The 13,693-nt window shown below is 44.3% G+C and overlaps 1 long non-coding RNA gene across 1 annotated transcript; it reads right to left on the bottom strand.

The window, feature by feature from the left end:
- Nucleotides 1–8,155: 8,155 nt before the first annotated feature.
- Nucleotides 8,156–13,655, bottom strand: LOC309497796. The gene is made up of 3 exons (XR_014205715.1): nt 13,146–13,655; nt 10,957–11,970; nt 8,156–8,553 (listed from the first exon to the last, which is right to left on the bottom strand). It is a non-coding gene; the product is annotated as an uncharacterized lncRNA (long non-coding RNA).
- Nucleotides 13,656–13,693: the final 38 nt, after the last annotated feature.

The following is a 13,693-nucleotide window of genomic DNA, read 5'->3' as shown; positions in this document are numbered from 1 at the left end:
TTCCTTAGATACTCATGTGACAACCGGGTGGTGAGGATGATGAGGGAGAGGACACTGGGCAACAGTGTGACTCAGCTCTACAAGAAGCTGATGGAACAGCACAGTGAGGCATGGACACAGCGTGTCCTGCAGTACCTGACTGCCTGTGAACCATTCACAAGGTCCTCCCTTGTGCAGCCTCCTGTGTTTGCTGAGCCTCCCCTTTTACCTGCCCTACCTAAACCTAAGTGGCTGTTAGCTGTGTACGCCAGGGATGTTCTGGGGCGACTGGACGAGGTCAAGGCCAAAATTACATCCGTCCTTGGCTGTGTTCTCAAGATGGACTCCACAAAAAAGGTATCACAGCCCTGTTTATATCCAGAAATTGTCCAGATATGGATATGTGCGTGTACATAATGAACAGTTATGAGTTTTTATTTTGTTATCCTTTTTTTTTTTTTTTTCAGGAGAGGCATCCCCAAAAGTGATGTACGTGGACAGATATTGCTGCAGTCAGCACGGCCAGTCTCAGGTTAAGGCCATGTTTTCGGAGTGGGATGAGCTTGAAGTGCGCCTTGACATCTGGCATTTCATGCAGCGATTTGCTGCAGGTGTCACGACAGAGGCTCATCCGCTCTACGGGATCTTCATGGCACGTCTGTCCATGTCCATATTCCAGTGGGATCCAGAGGATGTGGCTGCTCTTCGCCGTGCAAAGGAGGGTGAGCTGGCGGCAAAGAAGACTGGCTACATCTCAGAAAAGGCGGTCAGTGCTCGCATTAACCGGAGGGAGTTGGCACTGCACTGCCGGAGGAGGACCAGGGGGGAGGAGGAGACCACCATATTGATTGGGAAACTGATTGATCAGTTTGACAGTGCGGACGGGAAGGACACTCTCGGAGTTCCACTTCTGAACCACAAACGGATCCAGCAGATATGGAAAGAACAGCGGAAGCACGTACAGTGTATCCAAGACCCAGAGCACTTTCCGCTATACATAAAGAAGGGGACACTGAAGAAAGGCGGTGTGGAGCTGTGCTGCTACAGGTGTGCTCAAGGCTCTACCTCCTTGGAGTCATTCCACCTCCACCTGAACCGTTTTATTCCAGGTATTACATACATATGGGTTACTAATTTTTCTGTAAAACATGTAAGCACTGTAACTGCTTCCATTACATTAAAGTAATGTCACATTAATAAATGTCACAATTGACAGTAATATTACAGTTATTTTCTGATGTCATAAAAGCATTGACAAAGCTGTCTTGCCTGACAAGTCACTAGTAACTCTGGTTATAACGACAATCATTTTTTAATGTAATTACATAACTCTATTACATGTTACCAGTTACTTCATAGCATCTCATGTGTAGTAAATATCTTGTACATATGTGACGTATAAAACCTTTTTTATTTATGTAACTTTTAGGAACCAGTGCCAGTGATGCGCATTTTCAGGCCTATCTCCTTGAGGGCTTGATGCGTTGGAATGATGACCGGATGGAAGATGCCATAAAAGGAGCGTCCTCCATCCGGTCATATGGCAGTGCCATGAGAGAGGCTGTGGACCAGCTTAGCCAGACAGTCTTTGGGAAGCCCTGGGATGAGCGCTATCGCCCTCCTGGAGCATATACAGGCAAGAAATTCATTAATCTGTTATTTTGTAATATTATACTAAGTTATCGATTTAGCCTTAAATTTACTAGACAAAATATTAAGAAAACTTAATTTTTTTCCATTTTATTCTTGTAGGTGAATTGCTCGGAATAGCGTACCTTTACAGCCAGACTGGCAAAACACTGACTCCAGTGCTCCAGAACCCAGAGGATGAAGACAGGCTGGTGGAGGAAATTGATGACCAAGACCTGCAAGATGAGGGATTTGAGGAAGACATCACGGAGGACATCACAGTTCCAGTGCTGTACGAGAATGACCCTTGCGGTGATCTCGCAAACAGCCCCTCATCTGTGCCTCAGTCTCAGTCCCCAGCATCACTGGCTGACATATCAATGGCTGACGTGTCACTGGCTGAGCCATCCACATCATCTAGAGAAGGACAGCATCTTGCCCCTGCACCTTCAGTGTTGTCACAGCCATCTGACACTGGAAGCAGTCTCTCCGACGAAACTCAGGTAAGACACTTTAAGGGCTTTATTTAATTTCAATCTCATTTTATTCCACATAATATTAACATGAATCTGAATTTACTAGGGAGCAGTCATTGGGCCCGATGGCATCGCTGGGTGGGACAAGGTCCAGGATCTGGCTGGTTACCTGGTTGGTCTTCATGAGGCTCCTTACCTCACTGACCTGCAGGTGACAGAGGCCATCCAGCTGTGGACAGCTCTCCATTACACAGACAAACAGCGGGTCAACTATCAGCCTTGACATCAGCCTCAGCTGACACATGGACGCTTAAAGGCACCGAAGCGGTCCGGAGTCACACCGGGTGTGGAGAGAGTGAAACGGTGTCTGATTGGACATCCCGGGGGTCCAGCACAGTGGCCCAGCACCAGCCGCTTGGTTGAGGCCATTTGTACAAAGCTGTGTGCTTTACACAAGTCGCCGACCAAGAAGGCTGGAGTTTGCACCCCCAGGTGGTCTAAAATCCTCTCGGATTACCACCACATCCGAGAGCTGGTGCTTAACAATCGCAGGCTAATGGATGAAACAATGATCCAGCTGTTTGAGCTAAACCAGAAGACACTCATTCAGTGGTAAGCAAGGCACATTATTTGCTTCAAATGAACTGAATACTTCTATAAACATATATATATAATACATGTAATTTATTTTCTAGGTTTCAACGGCAGCAGAAGAAACAGGAAATGAGTGTCCTCGCTCAGGGACTGACTCAACCTGACCCAATTGCTGTGGCTGATACGCAGCTTCCTCCACCGAGGGAAAAATTGGATGAAGCGGCATCGACCTCAGGCCCAAAACATACCTTTATCTTCCCGCCAAATCGAGAAGGACAGGCTCCTATTCTGCGACCAGGTCGACGGCCCGCTGCTGCCACCACCATGGTGTGCCCCATTGCACCTGCCCCCACAGCATCAGGACTTGTGCAGCCCATTTCAGCACCTGGGTCATTGTCACTAGTCCTTAACCCAGACATGACCGTGTCAATGGTGATTCCCCCTTCTGGTGCGTCAACATCCGGTGCAGGCCCAGCTCCGCCTGCTCCTGTGTCTGCTGCACCTGTGTCCCGTTACACCCAGAGGAACCGGCGCCGGCGGGCCCAGGAGATGGAAAGCGGAGTCCATAAGAGGAAGTATGTGCGAGGGGTTACATTTAACATGTGCAGCAAATGTGGGCAGCCCAAAACCAAAGAGTTTGGCCATAGCCGATATGGTAATGCCACATTTTGCTTGGCTGCCTCAAATGGAAAATCTTTAGATGACTGGTTGGCAGAACAGCGCCAGCAAAATACATGCCAAACTCCTCCTCCTCAATAAACAATTTGTTTCTTTCCTGTATATATTTTGTATATATTACTGTACATGTGTCCACCCAGTGTGTATGTACATATGTATGTATATACGTGTGTGTTTGTGTCTGTGTACTCATTTCAGTATTTGTGTGTATTCATTTTAATAAAACATTTTACATTTGAAGTGTCATTTAAATATTTGTGTGTATTCATTTTAATAAAACATTTGAAGTGCCTTAAAATAAATCTGTTAAATCATATCAATCAAATCATATCCCTCACAAAAAACACATAGGCTATTTGAAGAAACAATTTTATTCATTGTATTAAACCATAAACAACATGTAATATGCAATATTTAAAAAAATTATATACACAAAAAACATTTAATAAAACATTTGAAGTGTCTTAAAACAAATTGATAAATCAGGTCAATCAAATATCCCTCACAAAAACACATATTTAAAGAAATGTTTTTATTCATTTGATTAAACCATAAACATGTAATATGCAAAAAAATGTTTTAACTATAATACACAAAAAATATCAACCAATATAATGATGTCATAGATAATTAAATGAAGACGCAGGCGCAGTTGATCGCACGTAGAACAGAGGTTCGAATCCAGCCCGCGGAGGGTGACTTGTTTCACATGTAACTAAAACTCCTTCATAAGGCACAGGAATAAAGCCCTAATAATGTTGCAGGGGAAATTTGTGGGCACATTCCCGTTTTATGCGTCTTTTTGGCTTGCGTGCGAGGGCGCAAAAATTGGGCCCCTTCTTATGCTAAGCAAGCACTCTACCATTTGGGCTAATTCCCCTTGACAAAGGAGAGCAGGTGTCCATCGCTCTCAAAGACAAAGTCGAGGAGCGATCCCTTTAATTAAACCCGGGATTGAACCAGGGACCTTTAGATCTTCAGTCTGCACTGGCTACCATTTGGTTGTAGATTTAATTAAAATATTGCGCTTTAAGCCATGCAAGCGGAAATGTTTGCGGCCAGGGCAGCAGCGGGAAGGTCATCCGTGTTGGCTCGTTGGTCTAGGGGCATGATTCTCGCTTAGGGTGCGAGAGGTCCTGGGTTCAAATCCCGGGTGAGCCCGTTCTTAGGCTTTGCTTTTAATCTCTTCAGCCTGATTAGGGAAACCAGGATATTTCGGAGAAATTGGGGATAAAAACAGTCAGAGCGAGGCAGGTTAGCTCAGTTGGTTAGAGCGGGGTGCTAATAACGGCAAGGTCGTGGGTTTGATCCCTGTACGGGCCACTGTTTAGACCTTCAGCTAATCAGGCCTTCAGCTCTGCTCGTCTCGAAAGTGACGGACAGTCTCCCAAAAATCTCTGCTGGCTAACCCACCTTCGGAAATGGCAGTACCTGACAGCCGTAGGACTGTATATGGCGACCAATCACCTTTGAGATTCAATCTTTCCCTGGCCAATCAGGCAGGTGGGTCAATAATTCAATAGCATATCATCTAGATTAGCCATTATTTGCTGGCCAATCGCAGGGTGAGCCGACTTTATCCCGCCTTCTCGGCCCGGTCATTTAAATGACAGGTGGATCCTGAAGCTGCCGATGCTGTTTCTCTGAATGCAGAACGCTGAACGCATCCTTCTTGCTCCTTGTACTCTTGACGATTCCAGTAAGAACTTTTATGTGTATTATTGGATATTCAATTTGTTTCTATTTTCATATAGGATTTAGCTAGCCTGTTTGGTGCCGCTAAATGTGGCTTTTTGTCATTATCGATCAGCCAATGTTGTAAACAAACTTTTACGCTAGGTTCGCACTACTACCATCAGTAGCTTCATATTAACTTTATGACTTAATGTAACACTTTACGTTGTCACCAAATACAATTGAGCATGTGTTGGTACCATATTCATCCAAGCGTACTAAGACAATTGTTTATGGTTTATTTGTAAGCATATGCAAAGGAGCGCACTTTTGCGCCAAAATAATCCGCCTTTTCTAGGCAAGCAGGGCTTGATATGAACTTTTGATGAACTATCAAAGGTTATACATCTATACAATCTATGAAAACAAAACAGTAAAAACATGGTACAACTAGTTCTTTTTATAGCATACAAAATCAAATGTGCACTCATCTGAACAAAGGGGCTTGTGAGAGTAGAATACAATAGAAATCTAATAGTGTTTGACTAGTTGGCTAGAGTTAATGTCAAGCCCTGGTTATTAACAGGATTGAGTTGGTGTGGTACATATCATGTGTTGCATACATGTTCGGTGCATGTCTCTGTAATCCCTCATTTTGGGCCCTTGCCATGATGACTTAATGTAATTACACTATAACATGAATAAAACTGCTTATCTGTCATTACAGAAAATGTCCAAACAACAATCCAAAAGCCACAAGGCTATGGATGATACTGAGTGGGTCTCGCGGCTCAGGTCTTTTGCCTACACTGGCCATCAGATGCAGGTAACCGACCTGCTCCAAGGCAAAAGAAGTGGTACAGTCTGTATCAGAAGGTATGTAGGAAAAGTATCAAAATTAATATATATTATTAATATATATTTTGTTTACAGATAGATAAGTGCCCTCTGCAGCTGAGAGGCCAGCGGACGCTTTTCTCCCAGCCACAGAGGTGTTTGTGTGGATTTCATTCTCATAAGGTAGGCTAATTTGGGCTCTTTCAGTTTAACTACAGTTGATGCAGTGTGCACACAATATAAAGATGTGGTATTTCTTAACATTAATGTATTCTTGGACAATTTCTGTTGTTTCTATCTGGGTTGGTTTGGCAACAGGTCTGTTCCACAGCAGAGGAAATTGCGTAGCAGGTAAAAGAAGGTCATAAGGTTAAAACTAACTACATCACTAATAACTGAATAAAAAACCCAAATCTAAATTAGTCACGTCATTTGCGTGAAAGGGATTCTTATACATTATTGTTTATACTATTAACATAGAATAGAACAGTAGTATTGTGCTTTCTTTAAATCACTGGTGATTTTGTCCATCATCTTTCTAAGTCAGACTTTCTTGGAAATTCTATTTCATACTGTATATATGCACTGTTTTATACATTTTTGTTATGCAGCAGCAAGTGCCTACAGCCTCATCTAGACCCACAAGCAGTGCAGACCAATCAACTAGTGGTCAATGTAGCTCCTTAATGGTAGGTAGATTTTATAGCTTTATGTGAGAGAGAATTCATTACGGAAATATTTTATATTCTTGTCATATTTCAGCTCCCAACCACTGCTCCAGTAGAGCGTCCCACAGCTGACACTACACCCGCAAGTTTGGTGAAAAGGCCCAAGCTCACCCTTTCTTCGGTACATATGATGGCATGTGTTTTAAAATGGTTCACAATTGTCATATTAATACTTCTCTCTTTAAAGTTGAAAAGGTCCAGATTTGGTGGAAAGCATGTGGAGAGTGCAAAGCCAAATTTAAATGTTGGACGGAAAGCTCATGTAAGTAATGAATAATTATTATTTCTTTGCTACAAAAAAAATTCCAATGATACAATTGTTTTATACCTTGTATTTTTAGACTCATTCAACCACTGCTACAAATGCAGCTGCCCGTGTGTGTGAGGCTCCAGTGCTAGCAGGTGGTCCTCCTCAAACCATCTCTCCACCACAGCCTCCAAGTGCAGAATCATTTTTTCTTGCTCCTCCATTACCGCCTCCAAAACAACGGCAACGGCCAGTGGAGGGGCAGAGTTTAGGAGTGAATGTGGTAAAACATTGCACTTGTTACTATGTTTGGTTAGTATTTTTTTGTCTTTATTTGACCTGTCCTTTTCTGTGTCTACAGAGCGCATTCCAGCTTGAGCACTCTACTGCAGTTCCTCTCCTGTGGCCTAAAACCATGCCCCAGGAGGATCACTAGTGGAGGTCTTCACAGGCGGGTGCGTCAGGTCCTGTCACAGTTGAGGAATTCATTGACGCTCCCTTGCGCTGTGTGTGTGTATTTGTGAATGAATGTGTGTGTGTGTGGGCGTGGTCGCTGATTATCCTCCGGGGTTATCAGCGACAGGTGTTGTGCATTACCACTGCCTATTTATACTCACCTCATGCGTCTTGTGTTTGTCAGATTGTTGTTTTGTGGATGTTGCCTGTTGTATTCCTGCTTCTTCGGCTACTTGTGTTTCCTGCCTTGTCTTCGTCTGAAAGTTTGCCGTTGCAGTTTATGTCTTCACTCTTCACCAACACTGGGTTCATCACTTCACGTCTGACCATCGGATCGAGTTGTCCACGCAAGCCTGCGCTGCCTTGTCATCATCATCATCATCATCGGAGATTACCATCACACTGAGAAGGATCTTGTGATCTACACACCTCTCTTGTAAACTGCATCTGCGATCCTCCAACACTACTGAGAACTTTGTCTGCTTCCCTATTCACTCTGAGACTGGTGCTATACATTCTAATAAAGATCTGTTTTACTTGCTATTGTCCCCTCTATCCATTCGTTACAGGTCCTTGACATTGACCGCTTTTACAACCTGGTCACAGAGACTCTGATTTGCTCCAAGTGCCACTGCAGCTAGCTGTCTTGGAATAGGGAAATACTTGAGAAGCTGGACATGGCCCACCGTTCTGAGTTTAGGGTCATTCTTACCCGCCGGTATGTTGCATTATTGTGTGATTTTTGTCAGTTGCTTATCCATGTGTATATATAATTTATTTCTTATTACAGATATTCCTGTGACATCAGGGTGATACGCCTCCTACGGGAACGTGGTCTGGGGAATGGCCCTGTCCGACTGATTGGCCAATTGAAAGAGAACCACAGTGAAGAGTGGCTGAAAAGGGTTGTGCGGTAAACCAGCGAGTGTGCTTCTTTTACCAGCAAAAGTTGCCTGATGCCGCCAACATTTGAAGAGCCTCCCCAACCTGTGGCAATTCCCAGCTATAAGTGGCTTTCAGTGGTGTACAGCCAAGACATCCTGGTCAGGCTGGAGGATATCAAGGCTAGTATCACCTCCACTTATGGATCCATCTTAAAACTGGATTCCACCAGAAAGGTACATCTTTAATTATTATTGTATTGAGGTTATGCAGATTCTATTTCTATTTAAAGGGGTGGTTGATTATGATTTCACTTTTCTAACTTTAGTTTAGAAACTGTTCGAGCATAAACAACATCTGCAAAGTTACATCGCTCAAAGTTCAAAGGAAGATATTTGCTTTTAAAGAAATCGTTTTATAAGGACTACAGCAAACGGCTGGTAGGGACTACACGATCTTCCTCCCGGGTTAGTGACATCACTAACCCTATCATTTACATAAACCCTGGGAAACAAGATTTATAGATTATCATGACAGAATATGCTAATGAATGACTAGAAGATATCTACACATAAGCTACATAAATTCCTCAACTAACCATTCAGAAACGTCCTGTTGCATTCTACGTGTCACTTCTTCTTGAGTCTCTCCATCATTGTCTGACTCCAGTTTGAACATAAACTTTGACATTTCTAGTGCATGTCTCTGTGGTAAAAGGACACAAGCCCTTGAAGCTCCGCCCCCTGTGCTGAGAGAAGCAGCTCATTTGCATTTAAAGGGACACACAAAAACAGTGCGTTTTTGCCCACCCTCAAAAAGTGACAATTTTAACATGCTATATAAGAATATCTGTAGGGTATTTTGAGCTAAAACTTAATACACACTCTGGGGACATCAGAGACTTATTTTACATCTTGTGAAAAGGGCATTATACCACCCCTTTAAATCTAAATAGAAATGGAACCTCAACTGAATGAACAACTTAAACAATAACATAAGATGGAATGTCAAATTAAGGGACAATTCAAAGATTAAAACAAGAATAACATTGCAGAGATAGCCACTCAATTAATTTATGACATTACACGCATAAGCTCTATATTCATGCAATAGAACCATTGAAGGTGTTGCTACTATTGGTTTAATATAGGGATGTCCCGATCAGGTTTTTTTGCCTCCGAGTCATTTGATTGAGTATCTACCGATACCGAGTCCCGATCCGATACTTCTATAATACATCAAAAAAGAATAAAGAAGAGCGAAAAAAACAGATCCAGGATGTTCCTTATTTTTTATTTAGTTCACCTTATTTTAACATTCAACAACTCTGTTAACAAACAGAGCACTTCTGTGAGGTAGCTTGAACAATCAAGTAATAAATAACATAAATTCTTCACTTTTGGACTTTAGTGCAACAGTAAATATAAAAAAAGTCTAATATATATAGCACCTCAACTTAAAATACCCGGCAGGCATGTAAACAAATAAAATATAAAAGTGCCACAGTGTTTGCAAAGCCAGTAATGTGCTTTTAGGAACTGCACTCGTTTCACACTGCACACTGCAGAGCGTTCAGCGCGTATTTTTTTCGCTGCCCATGTTAACAGATTAGAGCATTCACACCGCATGCAGAGGTGGCGCGGCAGTGCGTAGAAGAGCAGAGCAGCAGTGCCGCGATCGTTTCGGCGCCGAGTCTATTTTTGCTGCGCCGCTTACGCTGAATTAAAGTGACAATGCATTGATCATGGCCAAAATACACCGCAGTTTTATCCCAAAAGTGCATTGATGATATCTATTGTGTTTTAAACAGTCAATCAAATGACCAACAGCAGTTTAAAAAGAAAACAAATGTCAAAAAACAAACTTGTAAAAACAAAGATGAACCAAAAGTTATATAAATGAAAAATTATTAATAAAATAAGCTTCTTGACAAGTCTTTTCTCTTAAATGTATTTGAAAACGAAAGAAAGCAATGCCAACTTATCCATTATAGAGTACTCTGTCTGTACACAACCTGCGGTTCAGCCGCGCGTGACAAACGCTGCCAGTGTGAAAGCGAAACGCGCGTGTCCTGCTCCTGCTCATACACACTGCTCCTGCGCTGCTTACACTCTGCTCGCGTGCAGTGTGAAACCGGCGTAACTCTGTGGCACCGCATAACTATAGATGTGTTAAAAAATAATGAGAATATATATACATATATATCCGAGTCCTGATCGGGAGGTAACGTCCGATTCCGATCGAGTCTGAAAACACGTGATCGGGCCCGATTTCCGATCACGTGATCGGATCGGGACATCCCTAGTTTAATATATATGTTTTAGATCACCAAAAAGCTCTCAGGACCGGCAAAAGGCACTGCACAGTGGCTGACATCCGTTGGTAACGAGATGGGTCAAGTGCTCATCAGTGTCTTGACTGCTGGTGAGGGACCAGGTTTGGATCTTATGGCAGCTGGCTTGGTAGACGGGTATGTTACCTGTAATACATTTTCAGTTACATGTAATTTAACTTGTCCTTAGTTTAGAATCTACTATTTACAATTTGCGTTTGTAATTTACTGTTGTTTGATGAAATTCTTTAATTATTTTTGATAATTATTTCTCGCAGGTATAAAGCTGCAGGTGTAGACCCTCCTGTTGCTCTCTGTGGACTGTGGCTGCTGCAAGGATGTGGGTGAGACCAAGCTGAAGGCCAGATTTGGTGGATGGCCTAACTTGATTGTTCGCCTCGACATCTGGCACTTTATGCGACGCCTGGCTGTGGGATGCACCACTGATGCACTCCAGCTCTACCCCACTTTCATGGCTCGCATGTCAGCATGTATTTTTGAGTGGGATGCTGCTGATGTCAACAAGCTGAGAGGCAAAAAGAGCACAGCTAAAAGAGCAAGGCCTGATGGCTCTGACGGAGAAGCAGCTAGATCGGCACATAACAAAAGAAGAGTTAGAGCTGCACTGCAGGAGGAGGACTCTTGGAGAAGAGCAAACCATCCGGCTGTTGGATCAGCTCATCAGTGACAAGGGTAAGGATGCCCTTGGTGTTCCTCTTCTGGACCCCATCAGAATGCAGCACATCTGGCGTGTTCAGAATAGACATGTTAAGTGCATTCAGGACCCACCTGGTGTGGCGCTGTACACACAGACTGGCACCCTCACCAAGGGAGGAGTGCAACTGCAGACACTGCGCTGTGCCAGAGGTTCTACATCTTTGGAGTCATTCCACTGTCACTTAAACCGGTTCATTCCAGGTACGTGCAACTCAATGTTTAACAGAAATACTTTACCTTTTTCCTTTTTGTCGTTTTAAAAAAAATTTACTTTAGGAAACAGTGCAAACTCGCTCAACTTCCAGATCTACCTGCTAGATGGGCTACATCGTTGGAACCACAACAGGGCAGCAGCTGCTCTGGAGGCAGAAGCCTCTGGCCTGCGCTCATACTCGGGCGAGCTGGTTCACAGTGTGAATAAAGATTATGAGAAGGTTTTTGGCAGGAAGCTGATTCCTCCTTTTACACCACCCGCAAAGTACACAGGTATTCATATTTAATATTCTATGTTTATGCTCATAGTTCTGTCTCTGTTTCTATGTAGTTTTTTGTAATCTTTTTTTTATTGGTTTTGCATTTTCAGGTGAACTGATTGGAGTGCAGTACCTGTTGAGGCAGAACAATGAACCTCTACAGTGTATGGCACCAGACTCCGAGGAGGCAAATACATTGCTGGAGCAGTTGGAAGAGCCAGTAGAGACTGATGAGGGCTTTGAAGAACTTGAACATATTGAGGTCACTCTTGCCGATTTACTTTTGGACACATCTGATATGATCTCAGTGCTACCTGCTTCTTGTGCTCCTGAGCTTTCTGGTCAGTCTGCACCTCCTGTCCAGTCCACTCACCTGCTGGGGGTCTCGTCTGCATCTGCTCCTCCTGTCCAGTCTACTCACCTGCTGGGGGTCCCGTCTGCATCCACTCCTCCTGTCCAGTGCAATCACCTGCTGGGGGTCCAACCTGCGTCTGCTGCTCCTGTCCAGTCCACTCACTTGCTGGGGGTCCCGTCTGCACCCGCTCCTCCTGTCCAGTCCACCCACTTGCTGGGGGTCCCGTCTGCACCCGCTCCTCCTGTCCAGTCCACTCTCCTGCTGGGGGTCCAACCTGCATCCGCTCCTCCTGTCCAGTCCACTCACCTGCTGGGGGTCCAACCTGCGTCTGCTGCTCCTGTCCAGTCCACTCACTTGCTGGGGGTCCCGTCTGCACCCGCTCCTCATGTCCAGTCCACTCACTTGCTGGGGGTCCCGTCTGCACCCGCTCCTCCTGTCCACTCACTTGCTGGGGGTCCCGTCTGCATCCGCTCCTCCTGTCCAGTCCACTCACCTGCTGGGGGTCCAACCTGCATCTGCTGCTCCTGTCCAGTCCACTCACCTGCTGGGGGTCCCGTCTGCATCCGCTCCTCCTGTCCAGTCCACTCACTTGATGGGGGTCCCGTCTGCATCCGCTCCTCCTGTCCAGTCCACTCACCTGCTGGGGGTCCAACCTGCGTCTGCTGCTCCTGTCCAGTCCTCTCACCTGCTGGGGGTCCCGTCTGGGTTACCTGGACAATCTACATCTTCAGAGCAAGTTGTAAGAGAAATACCAGTATGGTTTATATTTATTGATGGTTGACCTTCTTGAAATACTTCAAATCTAATGTAATACTTCCTCCTAGGCCGTGGATGAACAGAGTTTGGCAGGAATGGATCGTGTTGATGAGCTTGCGGAATACTTGGTGGAGCTAAGAAATGAAAAGGCCTCACTCTTACCAATCAGCAGGCCAGCACCATTGTGGGTCTTTGGCAGAACTTGGAGCAACACAATAAGGACCGGATTTCTTACGCTGCTCGACATCAGGAGAGACTGCTCACTGGTCGGTTTAGGTCTCCGAAAAAGAAGGCTGTATTTGCAGGAGTTGAAAGCACAAAAAGGTGTGCACTTGGTTCTACTGGTTCAGCTGCTCAGTGTCCAAACTGCAGCCGTCTTGTAGAAACAATATTTATCAGATTGTGCAACATTCATAATAGCCCCAAGAAAATTGGACACCAAACCCTTTCAAGATGGTCACTAATTCTAAATGATTATAAAAAGATTTGACAGCTCATTTTAATCAACGGCATTATTATGAAAGATATAACTCTGCAACTTGTTACTGTAAATCAGACCACGTTGATACAGTGGCGTAACAAAAGATTCAAGGCACAAGAAGTTGCAATTCTGATGCAAGGGTTGGTACTGCCTGATGAACGCCCTGTTGCCAGTGAACCACTACTCCCAGTAAACACTAGGCCCACTCAAGTCACACCACACATGCATGAACACACTTACAACATACCACCTGACATGGCTGGGTGGGCAAAAACCAAGCTAGTTGTCAAAGATAGAGCAGAGCTGAGAACCATACAGCCAAAACAACATAGAGCTCAGCCAGCAGTTTTTTACATGCCACTCCTAGTGCCACCAACCACTACAGCAAGTAGCATTCTG

The sequence above is a fragment of the Leuciscus leuciscus genome (genome assembly GCF_965113295.1).
Source record: "Leuciscus leuciscus genome assembly, chromosome: 4".
In the NCBI taxonomy this organism is placed as follows: Eukaryota; Metazoa; Chordata; class Actinopteri; order Cypriniformes; family Leuciscidae; genus Leuciscus; species Leuciscus leuciscus.
This window is presented reverse-complemented; position numbering and strand designations above follow the sequence as displayed.